This window comes from Podarcis pityusensis (assembly GCF_964106645.2).
Source record: "Podarcis pityusensis genome assembly, chromosome: 15".
Lineage (NCBI taxonomy): Eukaryota > Metazoa > Chordata > Lepidosauria > Squamata > Lacertidae > Podarcis > Podarcis pityusensis.
The window spans coordinates 31,815,919-31,838,463 of NC_138040.1; the positions used below are offsets into that span (position 1 = coordinate 31,815,919).

Below are 22,545 nucleotides of genomic sequence, written 5' to 3' on the forward strand. Positions count from 1 at the left end.
CTGAGGGATGGTGGACCAGCCCACAGCTGAAAAAGGTTGGTGACTCCTGCATTGGAATCTTGCTCTTTTGCTGCGGGGGCTTGGCCCGGGCCCCCAATGGGGAACTTACAGTCAGACCCACTTGCAAGCCAGGCTTCTCAGAAGATGATTACACAGCGCTGGTTTCCCAAAACATCCCAAAGGTTCCCTGGATCATAGATTCATCAAAGTGAGAAGGGATCCAAAGGCCAACCCCCTCTGTCCCCTCTGCTGTAGTAAGGGTTGTTTCCCGCATTAACCAGCATTGATATTGTCAGGGGTTCAGGAGCAGAGGCAAGGGCAAGGGAGGAAACAGAGAGCGAGGGAGAGGAGGCAGAAGAAAAGATGAGTGATGACGACGACCCGAGATCTCCGAGTCTTTCCAGTGAATCAGAAGATTCACAGAAAGGAGCACCAGTGGCCAGGGCAAGGGGGGAGCCTAGGGGGACACCCCAGGAAGATAGAGCCAGAGGGGACTCAGAGGGGAGCAGTTGGAAATCAGGACCAGCGTCACCGCCAGAGAGCAGGGAAGAGGAAGGGCGCCAGGGATCAAGCGCTGGCAGCTCACAACAGGGGGGAGGGCACGAGTCAGGAGTGGCCACACCTCCATCGGGGAGCGAAGAAACGGTCAGACGGAAGGTGGAAGGTTGGGCGCGCGTGCCAAGTTCAAATGCACAGGAAGGTGGCGCAGTAGGCAGCCCGGAAAGGGAGCCAGGTCCTAAAGCCCGCCGAAAGGAGGGAGAAGAGTCAGGGGGGTCAGCGTCAGCGTCAGAGGAATCCCGGAAGGAAGAGACCCCGGGGGGCAGAGGGACCCAGAGAAGAACAGTCAGGCGGAAAAGGTGGAGCAAGGCTAGGATATTAAGTTGGTGTACAAGGGGCGGAGACTCAGATGGAGCTTCGCCGATCTAACCATGAGACGTAGAGTTGCACGCAGCAGCTTGAGAATGGAAACTGTAACTCAATAAAGACTTTTATTTAATGATCGCTGGCTAGCGTGATCCTCTGTGAGCTAGGATCTGGAAGCAGCTCTGACAGTAAGCTCCATCCCTAGATTGTGGGCATCTACGTCCTCGCGGAGAGGAGAGAAAGCGGGTGCCTACTAGCGAGCTCACGAACGGCAGACAACATGACGGCCGAACAGCAGATAGTGGAACTCAGAGAAGCAGTGACACGACTGAATGCCGAGGCTCTTGCATCCAGGAAGAGAGAGGAGGACGCAGCTGCCGCCTACAGGGATCTCCAGGTCAGGTTGGAAGTGCTTACGAAGCAAGGGCAACTGACACCCAAACCGGAGGGGATTGGGTTGGGGAGACGAACAGGCGGTCTGGTCTCTCACTTCGATGGGAATTTGCAACAGTACCCCAACTTTAGAGCAGATGTAATGTGTGCACTGCAACTGCTGAACAAAGACTTTAGAGATGAGCAAGAGAAGGTGGGATTCATCATGTCCCATTTGCATGGAGATGCTAAAGCATGGCTGCGCAATTTGTGGAGAGATAAGGATCCGGCGCTCCAAAATGCGGATGCCTTTATTAAAGCGATGGATGGGTGCTTTTTATCAAGCATTGACGTGGATCTTGCTCGGCAGGAGATACATGGACTGAAGCAAGGGAGGGCCAGCGTAAGGCAGTACCATGCCCGCTTTTTCGCTTTGGTCAGTGCCCTGGAATGGGACAGAGATTCGGCTCCTGTAAGAGACCTGTTTTGGGAGGGATTGCACGGCTCGGTTAAAGATGAAATTGCGAGGGGGGAGAGACCCCGGACCACGCAGGAGATCGTTCAGAGGGCGCTGGCGGTGGGGGTGCGGCTGGAAGGACGTCCGTGGAGCAGGGACGAAGGGCGTGGAGGGCGCGAACCAGCCAGGGGCTCCTCCTTCCTTCCCAGAGAAGCAGCGCGTGCGCAATCCACGCCTCCGCCAGGAGGAGGAGCGGAACCTATGGAGGTTGGAGGTGCAAGGGCTCAGTCAGCAGCCAGAGCCCTAGCACCGGCAGCAGTGAAAGCGAAGCCTCCTAGAGGGAACAGGAAGTGTTACATCTGCGATGATCCACAGCATATGGCGAAAGAGTGTCCCCAGAGGCTCCACAAGCACACTGCAGCCTCAGCAATGGTAACTGCAGCAACGCAGCAAGGACAACCACAGCAGGGAAACGAAGGAGTCTGGTTGGAGGAAGAGGCACTGGGGCCCAACCAGACGTGTCAGTGAAGCAGTCCCCAGAGATTTTACAGCCCATGGACCCCCTCCCGCCCAAACCGGTAGTGAAGCTCACCGCGTCGCTCCAGCTGCCCAATGGAATCACCATGGACGTGCCAATCACCATTGACTCCGGAAGCAATGCGGACTTTATAGGGCAGGACTTTGTCGACCGGCACGCTATACAGTTGCTGCCTGCCACGCTGCCCCTGCAGGTTGTCACGGTGGATGGCAGGGAGCTGCTAGGGGGGCAAGTGGTGAAGCAGACGCCACCAATGGTGATGCGACTTGGGAATCACAGGGAAATCATCAGCTTCAATGTCACTCAACTATCGGACACGCCCATTGTATTGGGCATGAGTTGGCTGGACAAGCACAGCCCGACGCTGGCTTGGTACCAGAGGCAGCTGACCTTCGGCTCTTCCTTTTGCGCTGAACACTGCATCGTGCCCAGGCAGGAAGGAGGGGAAGAGGAGTCACAGCTGCAGCTAGGCACGCTGCAAGCGGTTCCCCACAAGTACGCAGAATTTTTGGAGGTTTTCTGCGAGAAAGAGGCAGACAGGCTACCCCCCCACAGACCATATGACTGCAAAATTGACCTGCTGCCGGGGGCGGCGCTACCCAAAGGGAAGCTGTATTCCATGTCTGAGGACGAACTGCAGGAACTCAAAGAGTTCATAGATCATAATTTGGAGCGCGGTTTCATCCGAGAGTCCAAGGCAGCGGGGGGCAGTCCGGTATTCTTTGTTAAGAAGCGGGACACGCCCCAAAAAAGACTTGTAGTGGACTTTCGCATCTTGAACAGTGTGACCAAGCCATCGGACTTCCCCATGCCCCGAATCGACGACCTCCTCGCAAAGGTACGGAAGGGCAGAGTGTTCACCAAGTTGGACCTGCGAGGGGCATACAACCTCATTCGCATGCGGGAGGGAGATGAGTGGAAGACAGCCATGTTCACGCCCCTGGGCACCTACGAATATAGAGTTATGCCTTTTGGATTGCAAAATGGCTCCCACGTTTTTCAAGCTTTCATGCATCACGTGTTGGCGGGGCTCCTCTACAAGACGTGCGTCTGTTTCTTGGATGACATCCTGATCTTTTCGGAATCGCAGCAGGAGCATGACAGACATGTCAAGGAAGTGCTGAGCAGGCTACAGCAACATAGGCTTTACGCCAAGCTGGAGAAGTGCCAATTCGACGTGACCGAGGTGGATTTCCTGGGCTACAAGTTGTCTGATAAAGGGCTCGCCATGGACAGCGCCAAGGTCCGAGCAGTGTTGGATTGGAAAAGCCCACGCAACCGGAAGGAGGTCCAACGGTTTGTCGGCTTCGCGAACTTCTATCGCAAGTTTATCAAAGGCTTTGCGATGCAGACAGCGGCCATCACGGACACGCTCAGCTCCAAGAAAAAGAAGTTCATCTGGACAGAGCAGGCGGAGCAGTCCTTTCAGGCACTCAAGCGTCTCTTCGCGTCGGAAGAGCAGCTGCTTCATGTCAACCCCAGCAGGCCGATGAGGGTGGAGACAGACGCTTCGGACAGAGCCGTGGGAGCAGTCCTGCTGCAGAAAGACCCGCAGGGGGTTTGGAGGCCGGGAGCGTTTTACTCAAGGAAGCTCAGCAAGTCCGAACAGAACTACACCATCTGGGACAGGGAGTTGCTGGCCATTCATGCAGCGTTCAAAGCGTGGAGGCACTTCCTGATCGGCGCCAAGCACACGGTGCAGGTCTGCACGGACCACAAGAATCTAGAGCACTGGCGCACGGCACAGTTCCTGAACCAGAGGCAGATACGTTGGGCTGAGTTCTTTGCGAATTTCGACTTCCGAATAGAGTATGTCCCGGGGGACACCAACATCATGGCGGATGCTCTCTCCCGTAAGCCACAGTATCTGGAGGAGGCAACGCCAGCGGCCGCCATGCACATCTTCGCACCGACAGTGTGGGCGTGCGCGGCGGCAACAGTTGACCTGGATGCGGTGCGACGAGCGTTGCAGGATGACTCCTTCGCGCAAGCAAAGATGGCAGAGGTGCACAGGGGCACGGCAGCGACCGACGAGTTCCAGCTGCGAGATGGTTTGCTCATCCGTAAAGGGGCCATCTACGTGCCGGGAGACGAACTTCGCGCCAAGGTACTGCAGCAGCTGCACGACGCGCCCACTGCCGGGCACTTTGGCAAGGAGAAGACGGTGGAATTAGTAGCCAGAGACTTCTGGTGGCCCGGAATGAGAGGGGAAGTCGCGGACTACGTGGCGAGGTGTGACACCTGCCAGAGGTCCAAACCAGTGCACAGACCGCCGGCCGGACTGCTGGAACCGCTGCAAACTCCGTTCGAGCCATGGGAGAGAGTGGCCCTGGACTTTGTCACGGATCTGCCCAGCTCGAGGGGCAAGACGGCTGTGCTGGTGGTGGTGGATTTGTTCTCCAAGATGGCACATTTCATTCCGTGTGCGAAGGTGGCCACGGCGGAACAAACCGCCAAACTGTTCATAGACCATGTGTTCAAGGTTCACGGTCTGCCGCGGTCTATTCTGTCCGACCGAGGGCGACAGTTCATCTCAAACTTCTGGCAGAGGCTGATGGGCTTCCTGAACGTCAAGATCAACCTGGCGTCGGCTAGACACCCGCAGACCAACGGGCAAGCGGAGCGGGTCAATGCCATCATGCAGCAGTACCTGAGATGTTATGCGAATCAACAGCCTGCGACGTGGGTGGATTACCTGCCTCTCGCCGAGTTCGCCTACAACAACACGAAGCACGTGTCCACGGGGGTCACGCCGTTCTTCGCCAACAACGGGAGGCACCCTAGAACCTTCCCGGGACTGGAAAGAATGGGGGAGGGGGAGCCGCAGACAGCAGATGCGTTCGCGTCGGAGTTGCAGGAGGTCCACGATCAGCTGCGGCGGCACCTGGAGCTGGCTAAACACGCATACAAGGTACAAGCGGACAAACACAGAAGGGTTGGCGAAGAGATCCATGTGGGAGACTGGGTCTGGTTAGCAGCCCACGCAGTGCCGGCCAGGTCGTTGGCGAAGAAGAAACTAGGGCATAAACAACTGGGGCCCTACCAAGTCGACGAACAGGTCAACCCGGTGGCTTTCAGGCTGGCTCTTCCGGAGGGTTCCAGAATGCATCCGGTGTTCCACAGATCGGTGTTCACTCCCTACAAGGCACCTCACAGGTTTCAGGAACCAGGAACGGCACCGGGTCCGCTCCGAGAGAGAACCGGGCAAGGGGGAGTGGCACAGGAGGAGCGCATCAACGAAGTCACGGAGATTTTGGACTCCAGATGGGGGGAAGAGGGGGTAGAATACCTTCTCGCCAAGGAGGGCACCCCGGCCAGTGCCAACAGCTGGGTGCCGGGCTACGCTTTAGACGAACCTCTGCTCAAAGAAGAGTTTCATGCCCTCTTCCCACATAGGCCAATGCCAGCAGACTTTTTCGACGACTGGCTTTTCACGCCCACGCTTTCAGCCAGCACGTTCCGGGGGTTCGACTCGGACGAGGAACCGACACGAGACGCCCGTTCCCCAGAGGGGTCACCCTCGGGATCTGCTTCAGAACCCTCGTATTGGTGGGATGATCGACCAGAGGAGCAGTTCCGCAGAAGGTGGCTGGAGGGTCCAGGACGAGCAACGTCTCCAGAAGGCAACGAGGGAGAGACGGACATGGACGTTTTCGGGGACGACCCGGGTTTCGAGCACGGCGGCACAGAGATGGAAGCGGAGGTGACCGTCGTCAACGAGAGCAGGGAGGAAGAACCGGAAGACTTCGGATGGCGGCCCGCCACGGGAAGCGAACTGTATCCGACATTCGTCCCCCTGACACGGCAGCACCCAGATCCCGCACCGGAAGGAGGGGAGGGGGGAAGAGGGGGCTTCGAGGGGGGGATGGATGTCAGGGGTTCAGGAGCAGAGGCAAGGGCAAGGGAGGAAACAGAGAGCGAGGGAGAGGAGGCAGAAGAAAAGATGAGTGATGACGACGACCCGAGATCTCCGAGTCTTTCCAGTGAATCAGAAGATTCACAGAAAGGAGCACCAGTGGCCAGGGCAAGGGGGGAGCCTAGGGGGACACCCCAGGAAGATAGAGCCAGAGGGGACTCAGAGGGGAGCAGTTGGAAATCAGGACCAGCGTCACCGCCAGAGAGCAGGGAAGAGGAAGGGCGCCAGGGATCAAGCGCTGGCAGCTCACAACAGGGGGGAGGGCACGAGTCAGGAGTGGCCACACCTCCATCGGGGAGCGAAGAAACGGTCAGACGGAAGGTGGAAGGTTGGGCGCGCGTGCCAAGTTCAAATGCACAGGAAGGTGGCGCAGTAGGCAGCCCGGAAAGGGAGCCAGGTCCTAAAGCCCGCCGAAAGGAGGGAGAAGAGTCAGGGGGGTCAGCGTCAGCGTCAGAGGAATCCCGGAAGGAAGAGACCCCGGGGGGCAGAGGGACCCAGAGAAGAACAGTCAGGCGGAAAAGGTGGAGCAAGGCTAGGATATTAAGTTGGTGTACAAGGGGCGGAGACTCAGATGGAGCTTCGCCGATCTAACCATGAGACGTAGAGTTGCACGCAGCAGCTTGAGAATGGAAACTGTAACTCAATAAAGACTTTTATTTAATGATCGCTGGCTAGCGTGATCCTCTGTGAGCTAGGATCTGGAAGCAGCTCTGACAGATATGTTCTGTCGCTACTTGTGATATTCTCAAAGAATAAGGAAATAACATCGGAGGCACATATTATAGTAGGGGGGAGATATAGGCACCAAGTATTTATCAGAGGATCGCCAAAGCATGTGCCATCAGGACGCAACATCATCAAAGCTAGAAGTCAGATCATTCGTTATTCAGATCTAGAAAACCTCCACATTACTTTCTCATGCATGCACTCTTGGGGTGGGTTTTAAACGGTTCCAATTTTGGTTCCCCTGTTTTGTTTTTGTCAGGTTGATGTTAGTTAAATGTTTAGTTGGGGTTGGTGGTTATTTTAACTTGGTTATAACTGCAAACTGTTTATTATTATTATTATTATTGTTGTTATTGGTTACTATTGATTTATTGATTTGTCTGTTGCTCGTATAGGATATTTTGTTCTTCAATGCTTGATGCTTTGTTGTGTTTTTATATATGTTGTAAGCTGCCCAGAGTGGCTGGGGAAACCCAGCAAGATTGGCAGAATATAAATTTAATAAATAATAATAATAATAATAATAATAATAATAATAAGTGTGAGGAAGTACAACTGATCCAAAGATTTCACTCTGCTTGCATAATCAGAAGCACAGGGACACCTGCAGAATTCACCTTTGCTAGCACTTGTGACATCTTTGGTGTTTGCACAGCAATGCTAGTGTCCACTTTTGTTTCCACTCACAGGTCTTTAGAACAAACTATACAGTATGGATCTGTTGAAAAGGGGTGGTATGGCCAGATTTATCTGGGGGTAATCCTGCAGAACTGAAAGGGAGCTCCCCACAAGGGAGAGAGTCAGTACATCCTGAAAGAAACTCTAGCCTGCCTGGGAAATGTACCCAGGGACCTGGGTGAATGTATTATACAGTGACCTGGTTCACCCAGAATGCTAAATCAGTTTTACCACACCACAAATATTGAAATAATTGTTCCACAGATCAAACAAGCTATGTCCTGTTTCTACAAAGTTTGGCTTGTTTTCCAGCTGCTCTTGCCTCATAACTTTGTGGTAATGAGCTGTAATGGCAAGCCATTGTTAAAACAAGCCAAGGTTCATAGGCCAACAACAAATCACGGTTTCAGACTGCGGTTTGTTGGGAGGAAACAAACCACAGCCATGGTTAGGACAATCAAATCAACCCTGCTTTAATAAACCATGGCTTAGCATTATGTGAACACCAGACCAGTGACCGAAGAAATGCACTCTTCACATGTTCAAAGGCACTCTTTGCAGTTGTCTCACTCGATCCACAGCTGACCCCAGCAATACCTATGCGGCAGGTTCTTGTGTTAATTCACAAAGCCCTAAAGTACTTTCAGGATTGTTTGATCCCTACACCTCTGAGGTTCTGTTGGCCTCCACAAGAAACTGAACTTCTAATGTGGCAGGCCCTTCCCTGTGCAACTTCCTATTAATAGAAATTCAACGGGAACCATTTCCCCCTACTTTCAGACAATTTATGAAAACTCTAATTTTTTGGACAGGTCATTTGCAATATGAATTTTCTCTTTTTAACTGATCAATATTTGTTGATTTTCAGTCATCTTTCTATTAATTCTTTTGCTGATTTTATCACTGTCTGATGTACACCGTGTTGATAATTTTGTATGAAATTGTGGGTGGTAAAGGTGCAAAGAAATGAAATAAAATAATAAACTTAAAAACTAATTCCAGGCCCAACCCTGGCTCCAAGATACAGCACAGCCACCGGAGAACTTAACTCAAAGCAGTTATTAAGAACACTCCTCCTGCATGGGAGATGAGCCCCGGACAAGACTGAAGATAAATTATTTCATATAATGAGCTGCCCACATCTCAGAGTAATAACGGACAATAAATTCTGCCTGTACCACTACTTTAACACCATCTCAAGGGAAGCAGCTCCCTGGTCTGTCCACCTCCTGCATTCATTTTCTTGAATGAACATCAACCATGAAAGCCATGAGGTTAACCATTTCCCTTGTCAGTTTTTTATGAACCACCAGAGTGGAAATAAACGGACAGTTCTCACCATGGAGGGATGTAAGATGTGGATTTTGTACTGGGACTGTTGCTTTTCTTAGGCCTTTGATCCAATCCGGCAGGGCTCTTCCTACATTCCCCTGTTTGCCTTCTGGAAATCTCTCCCTCCTTTCCTGTCCCAGGCACCCAAGAATATTGTTGTCAACACACACTTTTGAAGTTTCAGCCCAATTTCATGCAATGAGAGGTCCATAGAAGTGGCCCGTGTGACATAGTGGTTGAACTAGGACTTGGGAGACCAGGAAGGACTGTGAGGCATTCCCTGTACAGTGGACACTCGGGTTGCGAACGTGATCCGTGCGGGATGCACGTTCGCAACCCGCAGCGTTCGCAACCCGCGTCTGCGCAGGTTGCAATTCGTTGCTTCTGCACATGCGCAAAGCGCGATTTAACACTTCTGCGCATGCGCAACCACCGAAACCCGGAAGTAACCCGTTCCAGTACTTTGGGGTTTTTGTGGTCTGTAACCCAAAAAAACGCAACCTGAAGCAGCTGTAACCTGAGGTATGACTGTATATTCCCCTATGAGGATATTTGTTCTTTTCCCACAGGAGCAGTTTGTAGCAGGAAATACAGGTACAAGAACCAAGTGATGCCTTGTGCCTCTAACAGCTGTGTGGCAGACAGAAATTAAACAGGGTAAACCTTTTTTAATGTGAAAATACAATTATGGGGAAAGCTGCACCTGCTGACATTCATCTGTCAGACATTTTCTTACTTATGTGTTGCCTCTGATTTATTTTTAGATCCTACACTTCAGCACAGCAGCTTGTAACATTCTGAATGCTGGGGGATATTGTCATGGATGAGCTTTTTATGAATTCATTTTGTACTACAAGTGTATGACTGGAACTTTTTGCACAGAATAAACTGGAAAAAAGCAGTTGCTTTTTAAAATGAACTTTCCAAACACTAGTCAATCTACCTCACAGGGTTGTTGTAAAAATAAAATGGGTCGGGGGGGGGGGGGATGTAAAACTCCTTGTAGGAAAGGCAAGACAGAAATGTAGTAAATCTTACCATGAATTTTCAACATTCAACCCACTTCAGCTTCCAATTAATTCCTGAACATATCAACAATTCAGAGGATGAAGCAAAATCAGTTGTCATCATCCTAGGATATCTGACCAGGTGAGCAGGCCCGAAGCCCTGCATCCTAGAATGCTTACTGTAAGTTAAACATACACTCACCTCCGAAGGTAACAGAACTTCCTGAAGCTCTAAAAAGCACAGTGGTTGTGATCTGGCTAAACTTCTATCTAGCGTTCCACCCTGTGGTGAAAGTAACCCATAACCGGATGCTGCAAAGGAAGTGAACACAGGAACAAGAGCTGCTCTCTTGTTCAGAGAGAGTGCTCATTCATCCTCCAACACACCACAAACTATAGTTTCTGGCTTCCCAATAAAATGTTAAACAAGTTCACAAGACTGTTGGCATAAACACGTCTTCAAGGGTCAAAAGTGACGATGCTGGAAGAGTGTTCCACAGCACTGGACCGGCAACACGAAATGTCTGGCTTCTGGTTGAGGGCAGTGAGGCCTCTGTAACACAGAGGTCAACTAACAATGCTCCTCTGGATGATTTCACTGACTGGACTGGGATGAAGGGCTCAAGATGTCCTTAAGGTGTTCCAGTCTCTGTATATCAACACAAAAACCTGGAACCTGTCCAGTGTAGATGTTTTAGCAGAAGTGTCGCATGCTGTCACTTGTCTGCCCCCATCAGACTTCTGGGCACTGCATTCTGCACCAGCTGGAGCTTCCTGACCAGACCCCAAGGGCAGACCCATGTAAAATGTATCTCAGTAATTCAGCCTTGAGGTTATCAATGTGTGGACCACACATTATCCTGATTCAGATACGGAGTGCAACTGGCCCTTTTCCTGCACCCTGCCCTATGTGTTGGGGGCTGAATGATGTAGCTGGGTCTACTCGAGTAGGTTCCCTGTGCAATTTAAAACCTTGATTTTCCAGGAATTCAGAAACTTGACCTCCCAGAAATCTTAGGGCCCCACTAGGCTACTGATGTTGGTTTTTCTGCAGGTATATTCTGCAACATGCCACTGACACCATGATAGCACATTAGTGCGGGGGGGGGGGGGTTATACTGGACTGACCACACAATCAGTAATTCTATGATGCTTCCCCAGCGCGTCCAACTCCCAAGAGACTGTGATCTACTGATCTACTCCCACGAAAAAAAATGATCTACCCATTTTGTTGAACTTTTTTTAGGGGGGCAAGTCAAAGTTGTTGAGCTTTTTTTTTTCTTGACGGGGAAAGCAAAGGTTGTTGAGCTTTGCAGATCTATTTTTAGGGAGGAGACACTGAAAACCGGTCACCAAAAAAAGCACCAGCAAAAGCTCTGTTTCCGTCTTAGCAAGCATGTGCAAATGAAGGACTCTGGTAGGGGGCAGGGGGCGGAAACAGCTATTCTTCCTCAGAAGAAGTAAAGGAGACCATGATCAACCACAATCAGCCGGGGATTGACCTGTCAATCGCAGCTGACCGGTTGGACAGCCCTGTTATAACATTACTGGCAGCTGGAAGGACACCAGTGAAACAGTTCTGGGATGGAAAGTTACAGGGCTTCATCTGGAAGGTCTGGGACATGCCCCAGTTAGAAACAAACAGTGCACCTGCCCCAAAACCTTTGCAAGCACAAACAGTGTTCAAAACAGGACCACAGATTGTCATGAACACATAATAAAAAGGTTGTCTGGAGGGGGCCAGTGGCAGAGCTTCATGCTCCAGCGGGTGGGGGGTGTAGAGCAGGCGGGGGCATGGCTGGCGCACATCCTAGGGGCATGACACACCGCCTGCAGGGGCGGGGCGTGCATTCTGGGGGCGCCGCGTGCTGCCCGCAGGGGTGTGGCACGCGTTCTGGGGCATGGCGCACCGCCTGCGGGGGCATAGCGCCCAGCGTGTGGGGCGGGGCAGCCGCGATGAGACCCCACCAGGATCGTGCTGCCGGGGGCAGTGCGCTCCCCCTGCACCCCTGTTTCTCCGCCAGTGGAGGGAGCCCTTAATCACCTCAGGACTTAAGTTGAGTAGGCTGCACACTGCAGACATTCAGCACCCAAGATATGTTGTGCTATAGGAATGACAGCATATGGAAGGGGCCAGTGGTGTAATGGTTGAGAGCGGTAGTCTCATAATCTGGGGAACCGGGTTCGCGTCTCCGCTCCTCCACATGCAGCTGCTGGGTGACCTTGGGCTAGTCACACTTCTTTGAAGTCTCTCAGCCCCACTCACCTCACAGAGTGTTTGTTGTGGGGGAGGAAGGGCAAGGAGAATGTTAGCTGCTTTGAGACTCCTTCGGGTAGTGATAAAGTGGGATATCAAATCCAAACTCCTCTTCTTCCTGCTAGCACAACAATAACTGGAAGAGTTGAAAAGGACTGAATAGGGCTATGCAATATCCACTCCAATATGACAAGCACCTTAGACAAATGGGTCTGATTCCAGCGATAATTTTTTTATTACAGCAAGCTATCAATGTGCATGGAAGATTAGAAAGTACAAGATGAAAGGTCCTTGCCCCAAGGAGTTTCCAATCTACAATTCAACCCAGGAGAGACAGCAGAGGAAGGGGAGGGAGATGGAGGCAGAGTGCAAATAAGGCGCTTATTTCACTTTCGCATTGATTACAAAATAGTGCAGTCTTCCCCAGCCTGGCATTGTCTCAGCAGGCCCAGCCAGCATGGCCAATGGTCAGAGATGATGGGAGTTGTAGTCCAAAAGGAACCAGGGTGGAGGAGACTGCAGTGGAGCACGGGGAAAGGGTTGTATCATGACTCCTGAATCAGCAGCAATCCAGACAGAAAGAGAAAGGGTGAAACTGGGCTTTATATCACCCAGGTCAAAGACTCAGTTTGGCAAACACCCAACATGCATTTGTGTACATACACACAGGCTGGGAGCCTCAATGGCACCCCTCTGGAGGCTTCACCTGGGTCAAAGCAAAACAAAACTGGCTAGCCCCACCATAGCTATGGCACTGCACAGAAGAACCAGCTAAGGCATCAGATCATACTCAGGGCTTTGAGCCAGCTTCTGGAGATCAGGGGACCACTAAGACCAAGGACGGCAGACAGAAGCTCCCAGGGGAACCACCAGGGCCAGAACTTGGACTTTCACAGGCATCTGAGTCTGAGGAACCAGTTGCATCCAACCATACTTCACCAGTTTAAGTGCATCAGGAGGAAGGCTAGAGGGGAGAACCCGTCTCCAGGTCAGGGGTGTTGGGCCTCTAAGGCTCTATCCTTCTCCATGAAGGGGTGGCGCCTGGAGGAGGTAGGCTGGTGAGAGAGGCTTAAGCTTCATTGGTGCAAGCGCTTCACTCTGAGTTATCCAAGGTCCTTTAATTTCTTACTTGCCTAGCCTCAACCCCAGCCTTATCTTCCTTTGCTTCACCTCCAGCCTTAAGGCCTTCTCTGTGGTATCCAGCACTGGACAAGCACACGGCAGTTTGTGTGTTGTGACAGTGTCTACTGGTGCCGTCTATTAATACTGTGGTACCTCGGGTACACTTCAGGTTACAGACGCTTCAGGTTACAGACTCCACTAACCCAGAAATAGTACCTCGGGTTAAGAACTTTGCTTCAGGATGAGAACAGAAATCGGGCGGCACAGCGGCAGAGGGAGGCCCCATTAGCTAAAGTGGTACCTCAGGTTAAGAACAGTTTCAGGTTAAGAACAGACCTCCAGAACGAATTAAGTTCTTAACCCGAGGTACCACTGTACTGGCAGCAGCTTTCCAGGGTTTCAAGCAAGATCACTTTATCAGGAGTTGAACCCTGGCCCATCTCTATGCAAAACATCTGCACTGCCACTAAACTGTGGTAATTCCCTCCCATTTCTTATTCATTCACACACTTCTCAGGCAACTTGGAATAAATGAAGAGCAATCTTCTCTCTCTCTCTCTCTCTCTCTCTCACACACACACACACACACACACAATCACCACAAGACAGAAGACAAATTAAAAGGTTTCTAAAGTCTTAACTTCCCAGTCAGTCTGAAATTTCAGGTGCAGCTAAGACGCTCAAAGCATTAGCAACAAGACTTTCTTCTCATCCTTGATCCTCAAAATACTCATTCATCTTAACAGCAGTTTACAGGGCAAATTAAAAGGTTTTAAGAGAGCTTTAACTATCTGTTCCTATCTTGGTGACTTTACGCCACTCAAGGTGCAAGGAAAACAAAACACTGCCCATCTGCTCCTTAGATTTTCCTAAACCAACAGTTCCAATGTGTGAGGCTACCTACCCCATATGATTAATCTAGCACATACAAAAAACGATTTTTGGGAGCGGGAGGGCGGGGGAGTTAAATAAAACCTCTAATAGCAAAACCCTGAAAAACAGAAACCAATAGCAGGTTCTTACCCATGGCAAGTATCACCTTCAATAAGTGTGGTGGGGAGATTTTCATTAGGACTTCCATGTAAGGTTACACCCTCTCTTCCAGCATTCCATGGTTCCAACTCCTTCCCTTTCCCTAGGTGCTACTAAAGCACAGATACATTTACTGCAATCATGCATTTAACACAGCATTTTACAGTGGTACCTCAGGTTAAATACTTAATTAGTTCCGGAGGTCCATTCTTAACCTGAAACTTTTCTTAACCTGAAGCACCACTTTAGCTAATGGGGCCTCCTGCTGCCGCCGGAGCATGATTTCTGTTCTCATTCTGATGCAAAGTTCTGGGTTAGCGGAGTCTGTAACCTGAAGCGTATGTAACCTGAGGTACCACTGTACTTTGCTTGGCCTTCTGCATTCCAGATGTGGAGGCTGTGGTCTTTTTATGGGTGAGGGGAATGCACTCATAACATGCTCAGAGGCGCCCTTCACAGATCAGCACTGGCCCTGAAGGCAGGTTCAAATACTGAGCTACAGATCAGATTAAGGCCTGCATGCATCCCCAAAGCCTTTCAGTGATACCCAAATGCGCACCAACTACAGTTTCTTAGAACTCCTCGTCCTCCTCTTTACTTCAAGTAACAAGATTTGCCATAGACCCTCTGGGGCAAATTAAGCTCCACTCTTTAGAAACATGGACAAAATGTTCTACATACGGGATGGAGTCAGCAGTAATTCCCTCAAGTGTGAACTAGTGCAGAACTAGGAGAAATCAGTACATTCAAGCCCAACAAAGCATCCCTTTTGGGTGTGATCTATCAGATTTCAACCCACAAACTTCAGAAATATATGAGCACTCATGTGAATGATTCCTAACTTCCCCTGAACTCCCCCTCCCTATTCTGTTTTTGTAGTGATTGCCTGCCTTTGCTGAAGAAAAAGAATTTAAACTCTTATTAGTGCTTTAAAAAAAAAAAAAGCAATAGCTTTCCAAGATCATACAAATATGCCCCAGAATTAAAGTGGAGGGATGTTCCCACAATTCACAAGGATAAAAAGAAAATCCCAATATAGTGGTACCTCAGGTTACATACGCTTCAGGTTACATACGCTTCAGGTTACATACGCTTCAGGATACAGACTCCGCTAACCCAGAAATAGTACCTCGGGTTAAGAACTTTGCTTCAGGATGAGAACAGAAATCGTGCTCCGAAGGTGCGGCAGCAGCAGGAGGCCCCATTAGCTAAAGAACATTTTCAGGTTAAGAACGGACCTCTGGAACAAATTAAGTACTTAACCCGAGGTACCACTGTATAGCAAACATGAAAATGACAAAGTTGTAAGCGTGGTAGCTTGAAGTGACCCTGGAGAGTTTGAAGAATGTGTGGCGGAATCCTGATGGTTGGGAGCGCTGACTGGGGGAGAGAGGAGAGCAGAGAAACTCAAGAGGATGAAAGTGCTTTCCAGTCAAGATCAGATAACAAAAAGCACTTGAAACAGTAGGAACAGAAGAAGCTGCCAAGTCAGACCACCAGTCTCTCTACTTCAAACCCAAGGAAGCCATGACCCTCTAGACCAGAGGTTCCCAAAAAGTGGTCCATGGATAACCAGCGGTCTGCAAGCTTCGTTCAGGAGATCCATGGCATGTCCACATTAAATATTCAAATTGCTTTTCAATTGCTTATTTTATCCCTAATATTGTGTTTTATTGCATCACAGTTTGATTTCTATGGGATTCAAACAGTAACACAATAAAATACAATATATAAGAAGCAATAAAAAGTACAATTAAAAATCATACAGCATACAGCATCTAGTATAGCGCATTACCATTTTTATAAGAATGGGGGGGGGGGGATAATTAAGTAGTCCACCAAGACTCTCAGTAATTTTCAAGTACAGTGGTACCTCTGGTTACGTACTTATTCATTCCGGAGGTCCGTTCTTAACCTGAAACTGTTCTTAACCTGAAGCACCACTTTAGCTAATGGGGCCTCCCGCTACCGCCGTGCGATTTCTGTTCTCATCCTGAAGCAAAGTTCTTAACCCGAGGTACTATTTCTCGGTTAGCGGAGTCTGTAACCTGAAGCGTCTTTAACCCGAGGTACCACTGTAGTTCATTGGGGGCAATGGAATGGGGAACCATTGCTCTAGATCCCAACCTTTTTTGGGGGGGCCATGCCCCACCTAAGCATCTCTAAAATCCTGATGCCCTCCCCCTCTTGTGACATATAGTTCTTATTATTCAAAAAGTGAACTCCCATTCACATGGAGGAAGCCTAAAAGGCCATTAACTGTTAATAACTCATTCTCAAATTGCCCCCCTTAAAAATCAAATTGCCCCCCGTGGGACGTGTGCCCCATGCTGGGAACCACGGCTCTAGATGCTGTCTATAACTCCCATTATCCTAGACCTAGACCATACCAGCTGGGCTGATGGAAGTCCAACAACACCTAGAGGGCAGCAAATTCTAGCTCAGTACTTTTTACAGCCGCCTCCCCAAACCTGGTGCCTTCCAGATTTTTTTGGACCACACCTGCATCAGCCCCAGCCCGAATGACCAATGGGGAGATGCCCTCCGAAACCCCTAGAGGACACTAGGTTTGAAGAATACAGCTCTATGGTGACTGCTGGCAGATCTCAAGGTTTGAAATACAAGTCTCAGAGCCCCACCTGGAGACACCAGGTACTGAGAACATGGGACCTTTTGCATGCACACATGTGCTCCTCCACTAAGCCACGGCTGTTTCCTGTTACAAGGTTCAAGGAAGCAGCAGGGAAAGCCCCCAACCATATTACCTCACGTTCTCCAGCACTTCAAATAAGTGTGTGATGCATCTTGTCTCCCAGCTAATTCTTGCAATGAGTCTGATGAGTGGTCTTCTTACACTACTAAAAGTTGATCCAACTTTGAAGGAGGGCTCTAAGAAGTCAAGCATTATAAATAATGTCCTGCTGTGCAAAAAATATGCATAAGCAAACATGCATAAAGTAATTGTGTTGCACAATCTGTTGCACATGGGTTTCCACTAGTGCAACAGCTGCATTGGATTGCTTTGTTGCACAAAATCAAAATTCACTTGCTAGTGCAAGAGCCAAACTCAAAAGCCAAAAAGCTGGCCTCTACCACTGAGCTGTGTCCCTTCCCCTGAAGGTAAAGACCTTAAACGAGTTATGAAGCAAGGCCTTGAACTATCTTGGATGATAAAGAGTGCATGCAAAAACTATGGCAAGGATGGGGAGCCAGCAGACCTCCAGAAATTGTTGATTGTAACTCCCATCATTCTCTGACCATTGACTATGCTGGTTGGATGAGAACTGTAGTTCCAACACCATCTGGAGGTCCACCACCTCCTGCCATCATAGGTGCATGGATTCTGTACAGGACAAGGCACTTCAGGCCCTTGCTTCACGACTAGTTTAAGGCCTTTGCTTTCAGGGAAAGGGCTGTAGCTCAGTGGAAGAGCAGACACTTTGCCTGCAGAAGGTCCTCTGCTGCAATCTCCACCATCTTCAGCTAGGGCTGGATATTTATTTAGTCATCCCATTTGTCACCTAACGTTCCTCCAAGATGCTCAAGGTGGCGTACATGGTTCCCTTTCCTTCATTTTCTCCTCACAACAACCTGGTGAGGTGGGTTAGGCTGAGAAACCGTAAGCGGCCCAAGGTCACCCAGAAAATTCCATATTCCCTACCTGTAACCCTGGCGAACCACTGCCATTCAGGGCTGTTGAGATGGGACTAACTGAGTATATATATATATGGCAGCTTCCCACGCTCCAGATCTTAACTGAAAAACCAGTTGTGCCACACACGCCAAGGGGTTAAGAAGATGCCACCACATTACACTTTCTCTCTAATTTGAAACTATGCCAAGCTCAAAGTTTTTTTTCTGCTGAGCTGGTATGCCTCCAGAGAATTCGTCTTCTTCTTTTAACCCAACCAACTAACCAATTGCCCCCTTAAGGCACCATCAAAAGAACTCGGCAAGAGAGTTTGCCTCTCCAACTCTTCTTCTAATTAAGGTTTTTAAGATGTGGGGAGAGAGACAGAGAGACGGAGAGGGAGAAAAGCGAGAGAGGCGCAAAGGAAGCTGCAAGTTCAAACACATTTGGAGACCCAACAGGCTGCTCCGGGTGCAGATGTGCTCTGGGAGACACAGAAGGCAGAGTTAAGACAAAGGAGTAAAGCCAGGCTCGCCGCTGTCTTTTTACAGCCTCTAAATCCGCTTGCCCTTTTTTCGAAATTGTATTTTTAGCTCCGCTGCAAAGGTGGGCGGCGACGGGGGGGGGGAGGGAGATAATTAAATAAGCAAACGAGAAATAAACCACCCCAACCACCTCTTGTGAAGGACAGACACACACACACACACACACACACACACACACACACACCAATTCTGCAGCTATTTGCAAAAAAATAGGGATGCGCGGGGGGGGGAGAAAAAACTTAATGCCCCTCCTGATTCTCTCCCCCTCCCCGCCACACACACACAGCTTGCAGAAACCCGTGGTCACCCCTGGCTTCAGACAGGGGTTCTGTGGGAACCCTTCCAAGACACGCGTCACCCCGAGCTGCAGAGGGGAGGGAAGACCGAAGGACTCACCATCAGCCAGCCATCTGGGTGTCAGCAGCGACCCCCCATCCGCTGGGTTCGCCGAGACATTCACCGGCGCCTCCGGAGACAAGGAAAGGTGTTGGGTTTGGTTAGTTTATAATCCAAACTGGGCTGGTGCACAGGACGCAACTCTGAGGGGTGGGAGGAGGTGGGCAGGCAGGAGTCATATAGTGGTGGTACTGAGGATGATGAAGATGATGGTGGTGGTGGGGAGGAGGGGGAGCAGCAGCAGCAGCAGAGCTCCCTTGGCACAGAGGGTCCCTGGCTCTCGCTCTCCCCTCCGGCAGAGATGGCTGCTGGAAAGGCAACGGCCGCTGGCCACGAAAGGAGAAGGGGAGGCTTGCCCAATTGTGCCACACTGTCTTAAAGTTCGCTGGTGGGAGACGAGGAAGGCAGGAGAGTGCGAGCGAGCCAGAGGAGCGTGGAGATGGGGCGAAGATGGTCCGCCCCTGCCTCGCCACGCTTGCGCACAGAGGAGCGGGGAGGCTGGGTCAGCTGGCACGTCGGGAAGGCGCGCGGGGGGGGGGGGCAGAGAGCGGGGAAATCGGGGAAGGGGCGTGAGCTAAGCGGGGTTGGGGAGAGGAAGTCCTGCCGGAGCGGGCCGGTGTCTTCCTGCCTGCCTGCCTGCCTGCTTGCTTGCTTGCTTGGGCTGTGCCACCGTCGCTTTGCGCCCTGCTTTGCGCCCGGCGGCTCCTTCGCCGCAGACTGTTTGTGTGAACGCGCGTCGTGCGAGATGAATGAACAATGGCAGGGAGGACAAAGGGGAGAGGCGCCGCCGCGCGCGCCCATCTAGCCGCCGCCCCTGAAAAAAGTCTCCATCACTCGCTTGCGTCTTTGCCCAAGATCTCCACTTAGCTTTCTCACCAGGCGTTAGCTTTGCTCTCGTTTTCATCTCAATGCAGCCACCTAAATGTGATATAGAGGGGCCTAGAGGTAGGGCTAGGGCCGCCCTGCAATAGGGTGCGCCATTTACAGTGTGACCTTATGCATATTTACTCACAAGTAAGCCCAGCTGTGTTCAGTGGCGTTTACGACCAGGCAAGTGTATATAATGAGGTGGCAGCCTTGGATGAATTCTGGTTGCCCCGCCCTCTCTCATTCTAAGGGTCCCCTTTTCTTTTGTTTTCAAACAAGTTGCTAGACCTCATGGAGGCTGCCCTTCTCACTTAGCTGCGGAAGGGTCAGAAATGAGAGGGAAGCCATCCTGACCCCACAACTGAATATCGCAGGGCACTTCCTTGCCCCTCTTAAGAGGAGGGCACCTCTAAGAAGAGAAGAGAGACCTTGCAAGAGATTTGTTTTGAGGGCCAGAAACTGTTGTTCACAGATCTGTCTTTGTTTTTTGTTTTTTTAAATAATATTTATTACTTTTCCAACAATTTAAACACTACAAAAAATAAATAATACAATACAATACAAAAACAGTACATACCACTAACACATTAAACTAACAAGACAAAACAAAAACAGTTTAAAACACATCAGTTTCAATATCTTATCTTTCATTCACTTATTTCAATGACCTCCTCACACCTCCCTTTTTGTATTCCACTTCTCTTAATTGTTTCAGCAATTCCTTTCCATCTTCCTCTGCTTTCTATCCTTTAATTATCTTAACACATTCTAACCTTATTTTTCCCTTTAATACTCTATTAATCTATTTATACTTAAATCCTTATAACATTTCTACTAAAGCCATATAACTTCATTCCAACATTTTTCTAACATTCATTAATTTTACAGTATTTCTGTAAATAGTCTTTGAACTTTTTCCAGTCTTCTTCCACCGACTCTTCTCCCTGGTCTCGGATTCTGCCAGTCATTTCAACTTCATCTGCCATTCTTCCCGGGTGGGTAAATCTTGTGTCTTCCAATACTTTGTGATGAGTATTCTTGCTGCTGTTGTTGCATACATAAAAAAAGTTCTATCCTTCTTTGACACCAATTGGCCAACCATCCCCAGGAGAAAGGCCTCTGGTTTCTTCAGAAAGGTATATTTAAATACCTTTTTCATTTCGTTATAGATCATCTCCCAGAATGTCTTAATCTTTGGGCATGTCCACCAGAAGTGAAAGAATGTACCTTCAGTCTCATTACATTTCCAACATTTATTGTCGGGCAAATGATAAATTTTTGCAAGCTTGACTAGTGTCGTGTACCACCTATAAATCATTTTCATTAAATTTTCTCTTAGGACATGCCATGAATTTCATACCTGTGGTCCATAACTGTTCCCAGTCAGCCATCATTATGTTATGTCCACAGATCTGTCTTTGGCACTGGAAGCCCAGCTAAGCTTGAGTGTAAGGATTGTCTGTTATCATTGTAGGCTGGTATAGAAAGTACTGTATGTGCTTTACTGGAAGGATATCATATTTATCATACTGCTTGATTGTAAAAAAATAAAAGGTCCCCCAAAGAGAGACAGTGTCTCCACTGCTGTTGCCCCAATACTTAAAGACGTTGTTCCTCCTGCCATACCCAAAACTAGGATTGGGCAATATCTGGTTTTCAACATTGTGACACATCACCAGCTAAACATCACAATATACTGATATATCACAACGTCTGAAATAAGGATGGAACTGTGTAGAGGCATTGGCTGGCATCATGGTTTTTCCCACATTCAGATTTTTGCATAGCACACACACATCATGATTCGCAATAGATTGCCAGGCCAAAAAAACATGAAACGGATATCACAATATGGACTTCAGATTGGTTTATATATTGAGCCCTACCTGAAACATCTTATTGCCAGTTGTTCCATGCATGACCCTTTTGGCCCAGGCTTTCCCTGATCTCCCAGAACAGCAGGAAACAAACAAGACAAGCTCCTTGTTGCTGCTAGGCTAATGCTGGCCAAAGGAAGATATTGGGATATGCATATTCAAGTACTTTCCTCATGCCCAACTCATTTCATTCATGCCCTGAGTGTGCTGCCTTTACAGAACAAAACACAATTCACTGGCTTGGCTATGTTTTATTCAGAAGTCGCTCCCCTGAAATAAGTGAGATTTGCTTCCTACTGAGGAAAAATAGTGATATTGCAATGCCAACCCCACAATTTTCCACGTCCCCCACACATCCACTATTGGTCTGTTCAACATCAATGGCCTATTCTTTGTTAATATACAGTAATCATAAAACAGAAGTATAAAATACCAAGTGAATTAGCAAATACAATAATTAAGCGCCTTGCAGTTACGGCAAGTTAAACACCTATAGAGGCTACACTTTAATACAAGGTTCTTTCGTTTTCCAAGGCTGCCAAAAAATTGTTTGCGTGTTTTGCTTATATGTACCTAATACATTTACCTAAAGGATCACAGAATTGTAGAACTGGAAGGGATCTTGAGGTTCATTCTAGGCCAATCCTCTGCAATGCAGGAATCGCAGCTAAACAAGCCCTGACAGATGGCCAGCCAACCTCTGTTTAAAAACCTCCAATGAAAGAGAGTCTACCCCCAACTCATCTTTTGCACACCCAGCTGATCTCTTGTGTTCTGCAGGAGAGGACATCCTGCAGATATCATCCTATCCAGTGGTCCGTTCCACATGATGGCAGGATAAGGCCTTTAGTGTGGTGGCATCTACTCGTTAGAACTCCTTCCCATTACCTGCCAGGCAGGCTTAGACATACTGCCTTTCTGGCGCCCA

The 22,545-nt window shown here is 49.4% G+C and overlaps 1 protein-coding gene across 4 annotated transcripts in view; it reads right to left on the bottom strand.

Moving 5' to 3' along the window:
- ST3GAL4 (ST3 beta-galactoside alpha-2,3-sialyltransferase 4) overlaps positions 1 to 19,332 on the bottom strand; it is a 181,216-nt gene extending 161,884 nt beyond the window's left edge. For 3 of the 4 annotated variants that reach the window (XM_080983930.1, XM_080983929.1, XM_080983922.1), the window contains exon 1: positions 18,874 to 19,332. The gene's annotated coding sequence lies outside the window, so the exon portion shown is untranslated. The remainder of the gene's footprint in view (positions 1 to 18,873) is intronic. The other variant, XM_080983934.1, reaches the window with a different exon arrangement.
- Positions 19,333 to 22,545: the final 3,213 nt, after the last annotated feature.